Genomic DNA, 20,352 nt, shown 5'->3' on the forward strand with positions numbered 1-20,352 from the left:
AGTGTGGAGAACCTGATTAAACCTTTCTCTGTCTTTCGGGTCAATTTCACAAAGTATTAGAAGAACACTTCGTGAAAGAGACCATTAGAGATGGCAAAACATACAAAGGTACTCATTTTCGTCAAACCCATAACGTCAATGGAAGACTTAAAAGCCTTGTGTAAGGCCATTGACGCCACAGCCCACTTTCAATCATTTGTATCGAGAGAAGGAGGGGCGGAACCCAACTGGGTTTTTGCCACCCCCTTCCTCTCTGCCATACAAATTCCTGAGCATTTGCACTGGCATGCATTTTCATGACGGCGCAAATTGTGTGATCACTATGGAGCTCCATCGGGATCCATTGTATGCGCTGCCTGCCATGGCAAGCAGCGGTTTACAATTAAACGCTCCTTGTCCTGTGTGCCTGGCAGGCAGCGTTTAATTTTAATTGTAAGCGCTACCCGCCGTGCTCGTATGGCAGTCAATGTTTACTCATTTGCACTGAAGAGTGCAAATGTACAGGGCAAATGCGGCGTGCACACGTGTATGCCGTCTTTTGCGCTGCATATTTGCACTCTGATGTACAAATGACCAAAATTTGGCGGCGGGGTCGCATCTACGTGTATGTCTACATGTAACGGCTCCCCGCTGCCGAAATACAGCATGAAACCAAATGAGCTCCAAAGTGTAGTACAAACAGCGTCAACATGACGCCTAATAAGGCGTTTTCGTTTGGCAAGTACTATGCACACCAGTGTCACTTGCACATTCACACTCATGATCACTCACTCCCTCACTAGCTCATTAACACTCACTCACTTCCTCACTCCTTCACTCGCTCTCACTCCCTTCCTCATTCACACTCGCTCACTCGATCATCCTCACTCACTCTGCAGTCATAACCTGGGCATTTGTCCATTAGTTAGGCCAGTGTATCACCCATTTCTCATTCTTGCCAGCCCCTTTCCTTTCCCCTATAGTAAGGTGCTGAATGAGACATTTTCTTTATGTTTGGCGTAACAAGGCCGCAGATTTATTTTCACATATATACAACCACAGCAAACAGATCTTGAAAATAGTTCCAAAGATGTAGCGACTGCTCCTTGTCCTGCTTCCCCCTTTTTATCCATGTCCATTGCAGGCCCAACTCCCCCAAGACCTTCGAGTCTGAGAACCGCCTGCCCCTGCAGGTATTTGCGGACTGGGGGAGCGCCGTTTGTTGGAGGGAAGCTGAGCCCCAATTGCTACCGCCAGACACCCCCGCCGTTTAGGCTCCCAGGAGGCGCTGTCCAGACTGGGCGAAGCCCCTTCCGGTTTCGCAATGGCTCATTCGGAGTCTTTCTCTTCTCATTGGTCGCCACAACACCGCACTGTCGTCCTGCGACAACGACGTCCAGGCTCTGCCGTAGCTGTAGGGTGGGTGGGTGGGAAAACGAATTCCTCTCCTGGTTGACGGGCGCCCGGCTGCTGGAAGAGCTGCAAGTGCTCCTGTGCCGGGCGCCCGCCGCATATGAAGCCCTTGCTCCTCCCCTTTCCATTGTTGCCCTTCGCGGGCTTACTGCTGAGTTTGGCGCTCTTTTGCACTCTTGCCGCCCTCTCCCCTGCCCCCGAGGGGGGGAGGGGGGACGAGAGAGCGGAAGGAGGAAGGCCCCTGCCCCGGTTATCGGGGTGCCTCCTCCATTTTCTTTTAGTATTTCCGTCGTCACCTTCATAACCTGGGCATTTGTCCATTAGTTAGGCCAGTGTATCACCCATTTCTCATTCTTGCCAGCCCCTTTCCTTTCCCCTATAGTAAGGTGCTGAATGAGACATTTTCTTTATGTTTGGCGTAACAAGGCCGCAGATTTATTTTCACATATATACAACCACAGCAAACAGATCTTGAAAATAGTTCCAAAGATGTAGCGACTGCTCCTTGTCCTGCTTCCCCCTTTTTATCCATGTCCATTGCAGGCCCAACTCCCCCAAGACCTTCGAGTCTGAGAACCGCCTGCCCCTGCAGGTATTTGCGGACTGGGGGAGCGCCGTTTGTTGGAGGGAAGCTGAGCCCCAATTGCTACCGCCAGACACCCCCGCCGTTTAGGCTCCCAGGAGGCGCTGTCCAGACTGGGCGAAGCCCCTTCCGGTTTCGCAATGGCTCATTCGGAGTCTTTCTCTTCTCATTGGTCGCCACAACACCGCCACGCCAAAGGTGGGTTACCGCCCACCGTGGCTCCCCCTTTTCCTATTTTGTGGTTCTGCCAGTTCTGAGTACACCTTGCTGCCCAGTGCAACTCCGTCTATCCTCCTTTGACCAGGGATTTCACCTTTGCCGGTTGTGCCTGATCTAGGGATACTTCAGTCCACTCCATCTTTCCGTCATACCTTGACCTGCTCTTGCACAAACCGACTCTCGGTTCGACCATCGCTTTGGAGCCAACTGCCTCCCCTTTCTTCCAACCATCCCTTGGTAGCCCCAACTCTCTCAACCCTCTGTGCCTGCTATCCCTCTGCCCCTGCAGTGGTTTCCGGGCTGAGAGAGCGCCATTTGTTTGAAGAAGCGGAGCCCTCGTTGCCACCACCAGACGCCTCTGCCGTTTTAGGCTCCCAAGGGGCGATGGCCCGACCCCGTTTTCTTGCATAGTCCAACCCTCTCCTTTGTAGACACCGCTCTCTCAACCCTCCATGCCTGATACCCACCTGCCCTTACAGGTGTTTTGGGCTGAGAGAGCGCAATTTGCTCGAGGAAGCGGAGCCCTCGTTGCCCCCACCAGACGCCCCTGCCGTTTTTAGGCTCCCAAGAGGCGCCGGTCCAAATCCGTTCCTTGCCCAACCGTCTCCTTTGTAGACACAACTCTCTGAACCCTCCGTGCCTGGTACCACCTTGCCCCTGCAGGTGTTTTTGGGCTGCGAGAGCGCCATTTGCTCGAGGAAGCGGAGCCCTCGTTGCCACCACCAGACGCCCCTGCTGTTTCAGGCTCCCAAGGAGCGCTGGCCCGACTCTGTTCCTTGCCTTGTCCAACCATCCCTTTCGTAGACACGACTCTCTCAACCCTCCGTGCCTGATACCCCCTGCCGTTGCAGGTGTTTTTGGGCTGAGAGAACGCCATTTGTTCGAGGAAGCGGAGCCCACGTTGCCACACCAGACACCCCTGCCTGTATTTGAACAGAAAACAATTTGTTATCCACCCAATGCAGACATGCGGCATACTTTGACTTGTAGGCTGTGTCCCAAAAGCATTGCCTTGTGGATAGGTACCTTCCCCCATACATAAATGCCTTTTTCCGCTGAGTGAATAATTAACCACCCTGCCATTACCGGGAAATCTTGGTCGGTGCAATCGCTACCTGTCTGTATGGATCGTCTCTCCCAAGTAATGCCTCCTGGAAAACCCTTTCAAATGGCTCCTGAACCAACCAGCCTATTATCCTTCGACATTCCTCATAACTACTAGGTACTCCCATATCTAAACAATTTCAGGCCATGCTACAGCCTTCTGTCGAATTGCATTCTGGTATTTGTAGTCTCCTTATCCAGAAATGGGGCTTGTTTGTATCCCTACAACCTATACTATTAGCCATAATTTTATTATCCACCAGCAATGTTTCCGCTAATCTTTCAGTAATTGTGCCTCTTAAAAGAATGTTAAGTCCTGTGGCACGCTATCCTGTCCTGAAGACGTAGAAACCCACTTTAAGAAACCATTACTCGTTCCAGATGCATCCTAACCTTTTTCTTGGATGTTGCGTAAAAATCCAGACACGCGATTCCCGCACATTGCTGTGCTGTGGCAAATGTACCAACTATTAACCTCCCGCGGGAGGGACCAGTGACTCACTACGCACGGCAGTGCCCCCCCCCCCATGTAACAGTACCCGGGGCTGTCCCCCCAAATGCCTTGGACACATGCCCCCCTGCCCCCAGGCAAGGCGATCAGCCCAGGAGATATGCACGCACCCATCTCCCAAACCTAACAGTTTTGGGGTGTATCTAAGCCTAAGGGATACGCCTGGCACCATCCCATGGCCATGCACCCTTCTTGCACCTGCTACCATCGATGGCTAGTGAATATCCCAGAAAACAATATTCCATGGCCATGCACTTACACCTGTTACCATCAATGTACCGTAATACCACTGGAAACCATCTCCCATGGCCATGCACCTACCCATGTTTGCACCTACTAACATCGCTGGTCAGAAAATCCCTATTCGTGGAAAGTATTCCCTATTATTCGTGTGGACGTTACTGGAAACCAACTCTGATTACTTTCGTTTTTTGGAAAACCAACCCCATGCCTGTGCCATGCAAGAAAATTTCTACCGTAAAGCTGCCATTTTTTCACTTCCAATCAATAGAGAGCACCTTAACCAATGCCTAGCAGCTACATGAGAGCCGCATTATTTAGAAATGCACGTGGCAAATGCCTAAACGCATTCTGTGACTTATAGTCTTGCAGGTATACAGGGAACTAAACCCCGGCCAGGCGCATGACTGCGTCTGGCATAAATTGAATCTACAGAATAAAAAGCTAATCTGATATCAATCCTGTGCCCAACTACCCTTCCCATAATGCCCCAAAATGGGCTCGAAACATTAAACGCAAACTCCTAAACGCGGCCACCGACCACTTTTCGTTTCCGCCCGCCAATATTGCAGCAATTCTTTAACGCTGCGGCCGTACCTGGACCTCACTTGTAAAGGCACAACCTTGCCACACCAACCTTAGGGGTTGTCTGTTCCTTATGCAATCACGGCCTCCATGTTTATTCCTCAAGCACCCTATGCTGCCTTGTTGCCCTAAGGGACATGGGTTTCTTCCTTGCACATATCCGCTGATTAAAACCGCGGCCATTATGGAGTTCAAATCCTGGCGCAAGCCTACATGGGCCCCTTGATTCATCATTCCTTAAATCACTTACTCCCACAGTATTACCTCAATTACTGCGCCACAGGGCCACGAACAGTTGGGCGTATAATTCAACTTAAATACAATACATTACCCTAAACAACGCAAAGGGCGAAACTATGGACGCATATACAAATAATTAAACCACCCCAGGCCAATTTAGAAAATGTTCCCCTCCTTTCTTTTCTTAGTTGGGTATTTATAACGCGCTTAAATATCCTGAGGTTTCTAAGCGCGGAACCGGGGATCGAACCTGTATTGCTTTGTGTCGTCGTGCTTCCAAGGCAACACATTGCCGCTGAGTTATTGTGCCCTTTCACACCTGGCATCCCCTTTGTCAATCGCATGCTGTCTGCCCTTAGCCGCCCCGCAAACCGCTAGTAGAAGAAATAAAAACACGGCGTTCGTCACCTAGCTCCTAACATCATGCTAGCCGCCGACCAGAGACATTGCATTGTCGAATACTATCTCGGCCCGACATCAGCAGCGTCAAACCCAGCGAACACGTCGTTCGGTTGCCGCGGTAAGGGATTATCACAATTGCTATTACGTGCATATCCTTGAAACCTTAGCCGTGTATTATATACCCTTGGACCCAGACAACAAAATGTTGCGCGGAATTTTACCCTACTAAGTCCTCCTTAAAACAGCAATGCTCCCTCACATCAAGTACCTTCTTGTTTTATAAGCCAGCGCTTCGCCGTGATGAGAACAACAACCAGTCTCTCCCTTAAGGACCGGCATTAATCACAACCAAGTTCCGGTTACGAGCTGATGTTCCCAGTGCCTCCCTCTTCCCAAGCACTAGTTTTTTGGTTGGACTCCTTCAAAAAACACGATAATCATAATTAAGCGCATTATTAACTGTTTGGCCCCAAGTCTCAATGATATTAATACGGTTTCAGATCAGAGACAGATGTCATTTTATGAGATCCGAGCACATGTCTTTGAAAATACTCCACACACACAAAAAGGGGCGGGGAGTGGCGGGAGAACCAACTATAACCGATAGAGAGCATTACAACCAGATTTTGGTTTATATAAGAAACTCAGCGAAAGATTCACAAACTGCACATCCTGTGGTACTCCGGCTTTAAAGTGGGGGGTCAGCCCAAATTGTGCGCATACAAATCTAACAATTATCCCACAGTCCCACTAGTAGTTAAACGTCACAGTGATGTAAATTCAAAAATTGGAGGGGTGGAGGGGATAACCGTATGCTGCTTGATCGCCAGCTCTGCCCTCGCAGTGTCATTTCCCACTGATTTGGAAAGGGGGAGTGGTGTCTGTGAGATTCCTAGCTTTTAAGTAATAAAAGAAGCGCTGGCCCCGTTAAGTGAAGTGCCTTGGCACGTCACAGCTTGGGTGGCCAGGCCCCTGACGCTTGAACATCACTGCCCAGGCGTGGGCTTTTCACAGACCGCACGCTCGAGTGCCCCATTATGCCCCATTACAGAATAAAATTCCCAGAATGCAGCCTTTCCATAAATGTTAGCTCGCGAAATTAATACCGTGTCTAAGAAGTCTTAAAACGATGTTCAGGACATCCAACATATCCCAAATATAAATCATCAACTGTACAGTACCCACATGGAAACCGCGCACATTCTAAAAAGTAAAATGTCAATAAACAGGCAGCGAGCGTGCACCCTGTACCGAACGGTTAGAGGGCAGTGCAAGGTCTGGAAGTTTCCCCCTCGCCATAATCAGCTCCTTACCGGACTCCTATTCCGCGCGGTTGCTGGAAACCCGGCACCAGCTGGAAAACCTTCTTCCACTCGATCGGGAACCCGGACAGCCAAAACTGGAACCCTCCTTTCACCATTTCTGGAACTGCATAAATCGGCATCCTCTTCTCCATGCCGGCGAGCGGGCGTCCTTCTGTTGCGGCAAAACGAATTCCTCTCCTGGCAAAACGAATTCCTCTCCTGGCAAAACGAATTCCTCTCCTGGTTGACGGGCGCCCGGCTGCTGGAAGAGCTGCAAGTGCTCCTGTGCCGGGCGCCCGCCGCATATGAAGCCCTTGCTCCTCCCCTTTCCATTGTTGCCCTTCGCGGGCTTACTGCTGAGTTTGGCGCTCTTTTGCACTCTTGCCGCCCTCTCCCCTGCCCCCGAGGGGGGGAGGGGGGACGAGAGAGCGGAAGGAGGAAGGCCCCTGCCCCGGTTATCGGGGTGCCTCCTCCATTTTCTTTTAGTATTTCCGTCGTCACCTTCATTCTCAGCAGTTGCAGCTTCAGATGAAGCTACTCTCCTCTGGGTTGGAGAATGACTTTCCCCATGCGGATCAGAGCAGGCTGGATCCACCTACACATTCTGATCACCGCTCTGAATTGCGGATCAGCAATGGCAGTAATTGTAATTGTAATTTGTTATTTATAACGCGCTTGATACCCAGAGGTTTCTAAGCGCGGACCCGGGGCGGTGGCGTTGCTCTGAGCTATTCTCCCGAGACGCTTAGCAGAGAGGCAGTTTACGCTCTCTTCTTGTGCTACACCGGGACAGGGCCACATTGCGCTACAGGGTCATGGCACTTGGCGATGAAATGCAGGGAGCATTTGGTGCCAGCCTAACACTACAAGGGGACATGTGTGGGTCCATATAATAATTAAGCAATAAGCCCTGATCCACAGGGGTATTACCGAGTCAGGTAATGCCACATCGGCGAGGGGCTTATTGCTATTAGTACCCCGGCCCGCAAGACCTGGGTACTAATAGCATTTTTTTTATGTTCCGAAACGCTGCCGGGGAAGGGAATACAGAGTCCGTTTTTCCTTTTCATGGTGGCTATCGGGAGCGGACGCGCTGGGACCAAAAGTGTTCCAAGTGCGTTCGCTCCCGAAAAAGGAGAAATAAGAAGGTAAGTGGGGTTGGAAGGGCGGGAAGGGAATTGTTTGCAGGGGAGGAAAAAAAAACACTTACTTTAATCCCCGGTGGAGGAGGGTGGCAGCCTTCAGCTGTGTGGAGGCTTGATCGGGGAGGGCCCAGTTTCGAGCCTCCTCATTGGCCGAGGGACTGGCAAACCCCCCACCGGGAACAATGGCAAGGAATCCCGGCCGAGGGATTCCCAGTCGGGTAAAGCACAGGTGTTACGGGTTTAACGGCGCTGACACCTTTTACAGCGCCGTTAAACCCTTAACGCCAGGGTCGTAATGACCCTCTATGTGTTGGTCTGCTACAATACCATCTGTTGGTCTACTACAGGTGCATGTGTTGGTCTACTACAGTGCCCCATGCATTGGTCTACTACATTGTCATGTGTTGGTCTACTACAGTGCCATGTGCTGCTCTACTACAGCAGCATGTGTTGATCTACTACAGTGCCATGTGTTGATCTACTACAGTGCCATGTGTTGGTCTACTGCATTGCCATGTGCTGGTCTACTACAAGTCAATGTGCTGGTCTACAACATTGCCATGTGTTGGTCTACTACAGTGATTTGTGTTGGTCTACTACAGTGCCCCATGCATTGGTCTACTACAGTGCCATGTGTTGATCTATTGCAGTGGCATTTGTTGATCTACTACAGTGGCATGTATTGATCCACTACAGTGTCATGTGTTGCTATATTACAGTGGCATGTGATGGTCTACTACGGGGCAGTGGCACAGGGCAATGGCATGTATTACAAGCAGAGTCAACAGGGTAACTGGGCCTGATTGGTCTACTCCAAAGAAAAGGGTCTCCTGTCTCGCATCCCTAGGAGAACGGGTCAACCAATCTGGACAAAAACGTTGGGAGTCCTAGGAATGCATACATCCTACCTAATTACACTCTACACAATATGTTTAATTTTCACGCATGTTTATCATTTATGTAGTAATGTATTTCTTTATGCGATCATTATGTTTGGGTACTTCCAAAATGAGCTCGCAGTTATTTAGGTTCTATAACCACTTTAATTTAAACAAAAATGCATACCTTTTATTGAATTTCTCACATATTGTCATAGATTTCCCAAAATAGAAAAACATCTATATTATGTACACTCACAATATGATATTCTATTAAAATCGGGTTTGTGCTTCCAAAATTGTTCAAATCATTTTCTTAACAACAAACATACAACATATCAAAAGCCTTCAAAGTCCAAGGGCTATGTGTTGTGCAGGTTACTCTGCCCAATCGACGCTTGCTACGTCTATGCCACGCCCTCTTATGCCACGATGCCTGACACCATCCTGCCTTTAAAACCGGCCTACTGAACCCTCTGTGGCAAAACCCATGGAGGTGAAGGGCGCAGTGTTGCGCTCCGCAGTTCTGCAGGTTATGCTGGCCGATCGAGGCTTGCTACAACTACACCACACACTCTTATGCCACAACGATTGACATCATCCTGCCTTTAAAACCAGCCTAATGAACCCTGTGTGGCAAAGTCCACAATGGCCAAGGGCGCTGTGTTGAATGCCTTAGGACCGGAGGTTACGCTGCCTGATCGACGCTCGCTATGTCTACGCCATGCACTGTTATGCTACGATGCTTGACGCCATCCTGCCTTTAAAAGCGGCCTACTGAACCCTCTGTGGTAAATTCCGCAAACGCTAAGGGGGCAGCGTTGTGCGCCGCAGGTTATGCTGCCCAATCGATGCTCACTATGCCACACACTCTTATGCCACGATGCTTGATGCCATCCTGCTTTAAAACCGACCTACTGAACCCTCTATTACAAAGCCTGCGAAGACCAAGGAAGCTGTGTCATGCACCGCAGGTGTTAGGCGATGAAGGGGTGCAGCGCAGAGTGCGAGTACACGATACAGTCGTCGACCATCAGCAAACGAAAGGTAAGCAAGGTGCGGGGAGGGAGGGCAGCCACTAGTGCTACCCACTAAACTACACAACCTTTGCACATACTTTTTTCCCTAAATCCTGTTAACATAACGTACTCTGTCTTGCGCAACTTTGGGCCCCCACCCCTAGTGGTTAGCCGTACTTGCGTTTTCTGTCCTTCTCTTATTCCTTCAACTGTGGTTACTGTTGCTCTGTGAAGCTGTGCCCCATTAGGCTCTCTCCCACTTCTAGGTCCCCATCAACTGTGGTTACTGTTGCTCTGTTTATTTGTGCCCCGTTAGATTCTCTCACACTTCTAGGTCCCCCTCATCTGTGGTTACTGTTGTTCTGTGACTCTGCCCATTAGGCTCTCTCGCACTCTAGGTCCCCTTCAACTGTGGTTACTTTTGTTCTATGAATCTGTGCCCAATAGGCTCTCTTCCACTTCTAGGTCCCCTTAACTTTGATTACTGTTGCACTGTTGTGTGCCACCTGTCTGCTCCCCTGTTGTGATCCCTAGTGTGACCCTCCCCCACCCTTGTTGTGCTTTCTGCTTGTGCAGCACGGGGCTGTGCGTCTCTCCTTCTCTTGTTGCTCCCTCCTTCTCCTGGCCTCCTCCTCACACCCCCTATGGCGCTTTCTGTTTCTCCCAACTTCTCTAACTGCTACTCTATCTCCTATCCTATCCCTCTCACTAAGTCTGGAAGGATGAAGTTCAAGAGGGACATCCTGGTCTCCAACCCAGGCCCCCCTAACGCTGATACCTACCCCAGTGCTTCCTCCAGACAGAATCTCACTGACATCCTTCCATCACCAGACCTATGGACCCTTCATATGGTCTCGGCTCTCACTCCTATCTATTTCTCTCCCATTAATGGTTGCACTCGGTGGGAGGCCCCCTTGGCCTCCTTCCACTCCTCCAAGATCATAATGAATGTCTACCTGAATGGCACCGTCTTGGTCCGTGCCAACCAGCACAATCTCCTCCTGTTTGATACGCGTCTCTCACGTCTTATCAACTTCCCACCTTCTCCTGCTACTCCTACTAGCACTTTGCTGGCTCCTCTACCGCCCCTTGCTTCCACCTCTGGCCACTCTTGGGCCCCACTTTCACTTCAGCTGGGTCCACAAGTTGTCCAAATGTGGCAACATGCTCCATGTCGCTACTCTCAACTCTCACTCTGCTGTCAAACAGCCCTTGAAGAACTTGCCTGGGATGTCCTCGTTCTCACTGAGACATGGTTCACGGCCAGCTCTGTCACAAGTTTTGACACTCTCCTCCCTGACGGCTACAAGATCCCATACAAGCCCAGAACCACCCGACCCGGAGGTGGAGTAGCTCTGATCTTTTCTGAGCAGCTACCTGCTTCTGTCATTCCTATGCAGGCCTACTCCTTCTTTGAATGATGCCTGGTCTGCAGGCACTCTATCTCTCCTGGCCTCTCTCTGACTGTGGGCATGATCTACAGGCCTCCTGGCTAGGTTGCCCTCTTCCTCTCAGATTGGGCTGACCTCTCATCTTCTCTCCTTGCCGCTACCTCTCAACTTCGCCTCCTCTAAGGCCTCAACATCCACCTGGATGCTTCTAATCCTTCCTCTGGTATTTCTTGCAACCTTTGCGACACGCTTTCTCTCTGAATTCTGCCCTCTGGTCAGACACACCCTGAAGGACATACTTTGGATGTTCTCACCTCCTCAGACACCCCCCTCTCTAGCCCTCTGATTACTCCTCTCTCCTGGACTGACCACTTTCTACTTTCCTCTCACTTGAAACTGTATGTTCCTCAGACAAACCCACCCCTGCACTGCCACCCATCTTTGTGGTCATTTGGCCCATGAAGCGTTTGTCAGTGGATGCCTTTGCCTCTACTTTCTCTGCTCCTCCTATGCCTACGTCTGACTCAAAATCTCCAACACTCTGGACATCCTTGCACCTGACATGAGACTCCGACTCAAGCCTACCTCCAAGTACAACTCTTGGTATGACTCTGACCTTGCCATCCTGAAAAGCAAGTGCAGGGTGGCTGGGAGGAAGTTGAGGGTTTACAGCGCATCCTCTGACAAACTGGCCTGCCACCTATTCCAAAGGCAATACAGATTCTCAGTTGTGCCCAAGAAGAGAGCCCATATTCAAACCTGCACCACTGCGGCTTCTAACAGCACAACCAAACTCTTTAAAATCTGCAATCCTGCTGCAGTCTCCAACTCTCCTGTTTCCTCCCAGGCCCTTTGTACAGCTCTGGCCTCTCGCTTCACCACTAAAACTCAGGACATCCATTACTCTATCTCCTCTTCCTCTCCTGTCCTCCTATTGGCCCCCTTTTGGCCAACCCTCCCTCTCCTGCTCCCCATTACCAGCTCAACCTCCTCAAAGGTACCCTTCCCTTTCTCACCTTCCCCCAGAAGCTCACTGTGTCCAGAGCCCTAGTTCTCTCTAGGCTGGACTACTGCAACATCCTCTTTCTCAATCTTCCTTCCACTACCCTCTGCCCTCTGCAACTAATCCAGAACAGGACTGCAAAACTTATCATTGGCTTTAAGGCCAGGGACCGTATATCTCAAGTCCATGGACCGTATATCTCTAGCCCTGATATCTCACTGTTGGCTCCCGGTGGCTCCAAGGATCAAGTTCAAGACCCTTTGCATTGTCCACAAGCCTTTCTGGGGCTGAGGCCCGCACTACATCCAACTTTCTCTTCAAAAATACCTGCCTTCTCAAGCCCTTTTCTGAGCTACCTCCAACTCTCTAAGCATCAGACACTTCTCGAGGCAGAGAGTAGTGGGGGGGTAGGCCCCTCTCCTCTGTAGGTGCCTCTCTCTGGAATGGCCTCTCGGCCCCTCTCAAACTTGAGCCAGACCACCTGAAGTTTCAGAAGCAGCTCAGAACTTTCCTCTTCTCCTCTGCTTTTTCTCTCTCCCTCCCTTGCTGACATACCTGTCTGCTGCACTGACTGGTTGCTTGGTTACCCTCAGAGTCTCACTGGGTACCAGGCTCTTTCATGATCATTCTTCCCTGCTCTGCCTCCGGGCCAACCACGCACTTAGGGGCTGAAACTGCAACTTCTACAGTCCTGTGTCTCCTCGCACTTACCCAGAGCTGAACTGCCTAAGCTGCACTTACCCAAAGCAATTTCTGCACTGGTTGCCCTTCCCCTCTCCCTGGCACCCCCCCCATTTCCCATTGCACTTCTCGTTGTCACACTTGCACGATCTGAATGAATGAAACAAGGCCTAGTAAGATTGTTTGTTTTGTCCTCCCTCTGTTTTCCCTCCCTTGTCTTCTCACGCCTAGAAACACTTGCGTACCAGCACGTTATGAATGACTTATCATATCAAATCATATCATCCGGGTCTGGAGGCATTCAAGATGATTTTTTATTTTACGATCATAAAGAACTCTAAATATTGATCTTGTGTCATTCAATAAATGCCTCAACACTCAAAGCAAAGCATGGAGAACATATGGTTTCTACCTCAGCTCTAAAACAACTATATACTGTTGACATGCTGTGTTTCGGCCACCTTCTACACAGCCTTCATCAGGACAAAAACATAATCACCAAATTAGCAGTGCACCTTTGTTGTTTACCTGTAGAAACATATGGTGAGACAAACACATATTGGTCTCCTACAATGCAAAGGCCTATATATTGGTCTACAGGGCAGTGACCCCCACACACGTCAATCTAAACAGGGCATTAGGATCTTACAGTTTATTAGGGGGCAGAGGCATGAGTTAGTCTCTTAAGAGAGAGTGATATATGTTTGTCTAATACTGGGCAGTTCAGTTCCCCATGGCCTCACTGAATGACTTTCCCGACTGTATGCGCTGGTCAAGGGTAGGGTGTGATAGGATGTCAGGAAGAATCAGGGTTTTCACATTCTGCTAGTGGCCACTTGTGATTTCAATAATCCACCACACACATTCCTACTCGTAATTTCAAGAGTCTGGCACACAAACTCAGAAAATCAGATATATTTCAAACAGAGCAAGTAGAAATATTTGATGTTCTGTGCATGGACAAAGCCCCTTTAATGGATGGACTCATTCGTGGCCCTGGGTAGCTTAGAGGAGGCCAGTTGCTGTCATTTTTTTTTGTCTTTTAAAAGAAAAGCCCCCTGGTTGATGCACATAAAATAGGTAAATGTGTGTTTAGATCATGGTGCGGGTATTGAACCTGTGCTGTTTGGAGCTGTCTTGTTTCTAAGATGAGCGCACTGCTGCTGAGCTATCTTCCCAGCCCAGACCTTGTGTGCATAGGCAGCTACATCTGAGGTGGTGCAGGAAGGCACTGATAATATGAAAATGCATTCATTCATCATGGTCAAAAGGAAATGAGCAGATTCCCAATCTAGAACACGCATTAGCAAAGCCAACAGCTTTAGATTTTGGATAGAAACTATTTTGGCCACGTGGACCACTTCTCTCAAGCTCAGGAACTGGATAGGCAGTGTGCATGGCTGCAGTAGCTGTTAGGGTAGAGCCCCTTCTCGCAAACTGACATTAGAGAGCAATGCGGGAATGGAAGGCAGCTTTGGTGCACTCCCCTTGCCCTGCCCACCTCTCTGCGTCTTCTGCCTTCCAGAGAAGGGGCTGGAGGAATAGCGGATGCTGGAGCATGGTACCGCCGGACACCTATTGTCCTACCTCATTTGCAACCTTACTGCTTCATTCACTGGGATTGGGCGTTGGGTAGTGGAGGTGAATCCTGGAGGCATTGTGAGACATGCACAGTATCCCTGATTTCCCTCTGCCCAGCCCATGTCCTCAGGTCCACTCTCCATTGCAGCTGGGCCAAGGAGATGGGCTGTACAGGGGCCGGCAGCATGGGCACATGGCATCTTTGTTGGTATGTTGCCTACTCGACCAGGGGAGTAAGGCAAAGAAAAAGGATCCCGCGATCCACCGTACTGTAGGTACCTTCTCTAGGAGGCCTCTATGTCTTTCTCTGTCCATGTCCTGTTGCAGCATTGCCATCACAAGAAAAGAACACTTTATAGGTCAGATGTTACACCCACTGAAATTAGACAGGAAATAACAATGTGCAAACTGTCCATTGCACGCCACATCTACTCTACCTCTGTTGCTTTGCTTAGGTAGCACTAAAGCACTTTTTATTTTAATCTGAGTAAAGGTCCACCGAGGACCCAAAACTGAAAAGCTACAGTAAGTGCTGGGCTCTTTCAGTAGCTCAATGCCAGAATATATTAAGTTGTGTTACTTTGAGGTACTCTGTCTAATGGCTAGCTGTGTAACCATCCGAAAAAGCTCCAGTCAAAGAACGTGAAAAACATGAGAGTGCTTCGTAAAGCAGTTTTAAATTTGTTTTTAATTATTTGTATAGAGTTCATTACGAACTTTTAAAAAAAGAGAAGAGAAATGCAATTCCCCAAGGCACCTTATGCTTCATTAAACAAGAGTCCTGGGATAGCAATGTTGATCTTGTATCCTGAAGATCTTATCGGTCTCTTACACAATCAAGAGTTTTAACCCCTTCTTGTTCCATCAATCTCTTTTCTAAAGCCTCTAGAAAAAACACCAGTGCATATAATAATGTATAATCGGTTCCCTCGAACATCACTTTCCACCACTTTTCGCCAGTCAGACTGGGTCTTTCAGACAACACTTTCCCCAGCAATGATACAAAGCTGTTTTGAGTTTCCTAGTGACGTGGAATGAACTATCCCCTTTTTCTCACATGGGTTTCGTGTCATCATTGCAGTGATTGTTTTACAGCTGCGCAGAAAAGATCGCTACATAAAGTGGACTGTGCAGCATCTTTGAGCTAGTTGCATGTCTTTGGTGTGTCAACATATGCTGTGTCGACCACAGAAGCCATAGCTCGATAGCAGTGGATCACTCTTTAATGAGCGGGCGCCAGCAATGGGCATGGAATTGCATACACTACTGCAGTACAGTTGGTGGATGGCGGGAGTTTTATGTATTCATCTGGCAGGTATTGTTGAACCAGCTGCGTTTTTAGTACTGTGAGGAACTGCAGCATGATGGGGCCATTGCAAGCCTCTGCAGGGTCTGCAACGCTGCTTTCCTGTACATTCTGAGAATCATGTTCTTATCAGCCCAGCTTAACCAACTACAAGGTTTAGAACTGCAAAACAAATTCACCGACTTCTGTCCAGCTGCATATCCCCACATGTATCTGCATGTGGCCCCTAAATACTGCTTAAAAGTGATGGATGGGAAGCTTTTCATTAATTATAACCCCTGGTAATTGTTCTGGGAAACCTTGCATTCCATGTTTCGTTTAGCTCGTTCTGGCTTCATGGGAGGACAACATACAAGTCAGGATTCTTCCAGCTGAAGGATACCTGGACTTGTTTGTTCCAGTGCAGTGCGGATATGATCTAGCATTTTGGGGTTGGATTGCTCCTTTTGGGGACAATACTGATTTGCATATTCTAGTTGCCCTTATTCGATGCACAGTGGGAAACCATTTTGAAATTACATGCTGCTCAGAGAAATGGATTAAATCAAAGCGTTCCATCCGTGAATTTGTTAGTGTTTCAATGGAACCATTCTAGTTCAGCGAAGAAAAAAATCACAATATACAAGCAGGCACATTCCAGCAATGGATGTTCTCTGTATCCATTTCTGAATCCCTGCAATGCAAACAGATCCACAAGGAAGATTAAAGCCGAGCTGCTCAAATCCCTTCCATGGACAGAGTAATATTGCGCCTGTGGAAGCCGGGATTATTTCACTGAATCATCAGGCTGTCATCATGCTATAAACAGAGGTCATCAGCCTTTGGCTCTCCAGCTGGTTTTGATTACAACTCCAACCAGACCTAGCCATCATAGCCAATAGTGAGGGATCATGGGAGTTGAAGTCCAAAATAACTGCAGGGCCGCAGTTTGCAGACCCTTGCTCAGTAACATTAGCTGAAAGATCTCAGACAGGACGTGCGGGCCATGAGCATCCATAGGAAGCGCTCATAAATTAGGCATTAAGTATCAGATTCCACGATGTCATCCAACTTTCCAACATTTGCCCACAAAGTGTAGCCTGTGATACTCGTTTTGAAAACTCAAAAGTTCAAGTTGCTGAACTTGGGCCAGAATTGAATATCAGGTTCTGGGATTGAAATTGCTGGGAGCAAATTAGTTCCTGCTTGTAGTCTAGATGAGCCTGGCCAGCTTGGTGCTAACACCTTCCAGGAGCTACTTTTGACTGCCCCAACCATCTGTTCCCATGCAAACATGCCTATGTGTTTGAGGATTTGTATAAAGGAGCATAGGACACATATAAACACATTTAAAACATAACGAGTTACATAGAGGACGAAACATTCTAGTTTGCATCCCATGTGGAAAATAGAGTTGGGGCACTCCATGTACCAGCCTGGGGCAACACCTGACTTCTCGGCAATACCTCCATGCATTGCCCTTTGCTCCTCATAAAATCTGCATTTCACCCCCTGCGACATTGCTTAAAAACAGCAACATTGTAGCATAACTCCCTGCGACCTTGCTTAAAATCAGCAACATTGTAGCATAAGTTTCTGCAACATTGTTTAAAATCAGCAACATTGTAGCATAGGTCCCTGTGACATTGCTTAAAATCAGCAACATTGTAGCATAAGTCCCCGCGACCTTGCTTAAAATCAGCAACATTGTAGCATAACTCCCTGCGACCTTGCTTAAAATCAGCAACATTGTAGCATAAGTCCCCGCGACCTTGCTTAAAATCAGCAACATTGTAGCATAGGTCCCTGCGACATTGCTTAAAATCAGCAACATTGTAGCATAAGTCCCTACGACCTTGCTTAGAAATCAGCAACATTGTAGTATAAGTCCCTGCGACCTTGCTTAAAATCAGCAACATTGTAGCGTACGTCACAAACAAGCACTGAAGATCATAATTTACAGAGGCCAGTCCGTCCCAGTAACTAAATTTTAATCAAAGATCAGCCCACTAGGATTCCTTACTTTGTAATGTTGTTACGTTTTTGTCACACTCTGCACAGCTTCATTATGAGTAATACCAACAAACTCACTTACCATTACAATTACCGCAGGTGGTAAACAGCGATGACCACCTGATTTGGAATAAGTACTATTTCTAATTTTTTGAGCCCCATCAGGCTCTTTTGGGGACAGGCAGTATTACTGCATAAGGTAATTCTGCCAACCATTGCCGCCATAATTACCGCCTGCTCACGTGCTACTCACAAGCAGGCAATTTTATACTAGGTTTGGGTTACCAAACCCTAAATCAGGTTGAGCGGTACAACTGGTGGTATTTCTGTTTCCCCAGTATGCACAGATGGGGAACTTGAAATTTTGGATTTGCTTGGGAACCATTTCACCTCCCGCAGCGGCAGTAAGTATCCACATTCACGGTGGCACTGGGTAGTGGCCCACCTACATTTGTCCTACTGTTGAAGACTTAGGAATGGAGGGCCTACATTATATGTATAAGGGAGGGTGCAGACACTGCTCTGTCCGCACCAGCATTCACCAACATGTAGGCCGAGGCACAGGCCCATTAGTTTGCAGGATGCGCCATGTTGGTGGTTTTGTGATGATACCATATTAACACCCAAATAGGCATTACATCCTCATCAGGAGGAAGGCCAAGACCACCAAACTCCCTTAAAGGATAGTTCCGGGACTTTTTTTTTATTGTCCCTACGGGTCGGCCATGTGTTTGTAAGCATAAATCGGTAGATCGTAGGAAACTTTCCTATGGACCTTACCCGACTTTTCGCCCATTATCGCACTCGAAATCAGCCTCCATTTTGTGATAATCCTATCATTCCGCCGCATCGACCTGGCTCACCTGCCTTTGCGGCACTAAATCAAATCCCCCGCCCCTGAGCCTGACATCAGCAGACGCGTACTGCCCATTTCAAGCACGTCTCGTGTCAACAATCGCTGCGCCTCAGCTATTGACGTGTTGCCATGGAAATGGCAGGACGCCTCTTTCCCCAATAAGTATAAACAGACCGTTTCACAACACACAGCAGCAGATTTTCGATTCCATTCCTCTCTCTGTGTTACTTTGAGTATTCTGTGACTCGTTTCAGTGCTCTGGTCAGCTACCTTCGCCGCTTGTAGCCCGTGTGAACACCTGTACCATCTCTGTAAATTATTTTACTATCTTTACCGCACAATGGCCACAATAATGCCGTATATGTACGAGCCCGAGTACACCGAGGAAGAACTACTGGAAAGTCAAGCACGCGAAAACGATGGGGATTCGGACGGCAGTTGGGAGGACCAGTCAACGGATGAAGAGCCTGGACCATGTCGCATGGACGGCGTCTCCACCTGGTGCACGTGCAATCGGTGCGAGCTAATGCCAACTGAGGAGGAGAACTGCTGCTGCCGTGAAAATTCCGGGTGCTTGGCCTACATTTCGGAAAGCGAGCAAAGTCTGCAGGAAGGCGAGCAAAGTCCGCAATGCATCACCGAGCTGCCAGAGTTCAGGGAAGCCTGCCTCTCACGGACCGTGTTGAGGATGATGATGGTGCTTATGCACGAACTTCGCGGCACTGTTCGTCCGCGTAATCCGAGTAACGAGTAAGTATACTCTGTTTGTGATGTCAGTGATGCCACCACTATTTCATGGTCGTCTCCCACATATAAAATTACATTTACATATCATTCGAACGCATGTAAATTTGTTCCATATAGTGCATTTTCTAGATATAATTTTTTTCTAAGAAAAATGACATGTGTTACCTGAATCGACATTGATAAGAAAGTTTGGTCAGTTTAATACAGTTTGCATCTTTTTTTTCACAGGTGGTACAGGCTGGTGGCCTATCGTTGCTTCACTTGGTGGCTTCACGGGAGGCTCGGACACCGCGTTCGGAGAGTAATACCTGCCTGTGCGGTACTTGCCATTAGACAACATTTCCCCAGTGACAGTGGACAATACCGCGGATTTTCCCTCGATGTGCTGCAACCTCAACTTTACAATGTGTAATGTTTATTATTTATGTTTAATTAAAATCTAAAATAAAGCCCAACATATATTTTAACAATGGTTGTTTTGATTTTTTAAATGAATCTAGTGTATATTCTCCTGGGAGGGTGAGGTATTTATAAACTCACCCCCCTGCATTCCATGTAGTAGATGCTGCAGCCATCCTCTTACATTCAGTTAGATGGCCTCTCCTTGGTGAGGCCCTGCGGCAAACGGGTCTTGTCTGCACGACCACCGCCCCGATCCACCCCCCGCCCTATCAAAGGCAGTTCGCACCGGGGTACTTGTGCTGGCAAGTGGAGCTGTCAGGGAGCGATAAAGGCCAAGAGGTGCCAAAGACCATGTACACTTCAAAGTGGTCTATAGAGCATGGGTTGTTGTTCCCATGTCTACCTCCAGACCCCGTGTCTCCTGCCAAGCATCCCCCCTCACGCTGGACGGCCCCCTGCAATCCACATAAGTGTGTCTCCATTCACGAGTCTTCCTGTGTCTTGTCTGCACGACCACCGCCCCGATCCACCCCCCGCCCTATCAAAGGCAGTTCGCACCGGGGTACTTGTGCTGGCAAGTGGAGCTGTCAGGGAGCGATAAAGGCCAAGAGGTGCCAAAGACCATGTACACTTCAAAGTGGTCTATAGAGCATGGGTTGTTGTTCCCATGTCTACCTCCAGACCCCGTGTCTCCTGCCAAGCATCCCCGCTCACGCTGGACGGCCCCCTGCAGACCGCATAATGCCACGACATATACACGTCATTCATTCA

This window comes from Ambystoma mexicanum, chromosome 14 (genome assembly GCF_040938575.1).
Source record: "Ambystoma mexicanum isolate Mex_15411 chromosome 14, UKY_AmexF1_1, whole genome shotgun sequence".
NCBI classification, from domain to species: domain Eukaryota; kingdom Metazoa; phylum Chordata; class Amphibia; order Caudata; family Ambystomatidae; genus Ambystoma; species Ambystoma mexicanum.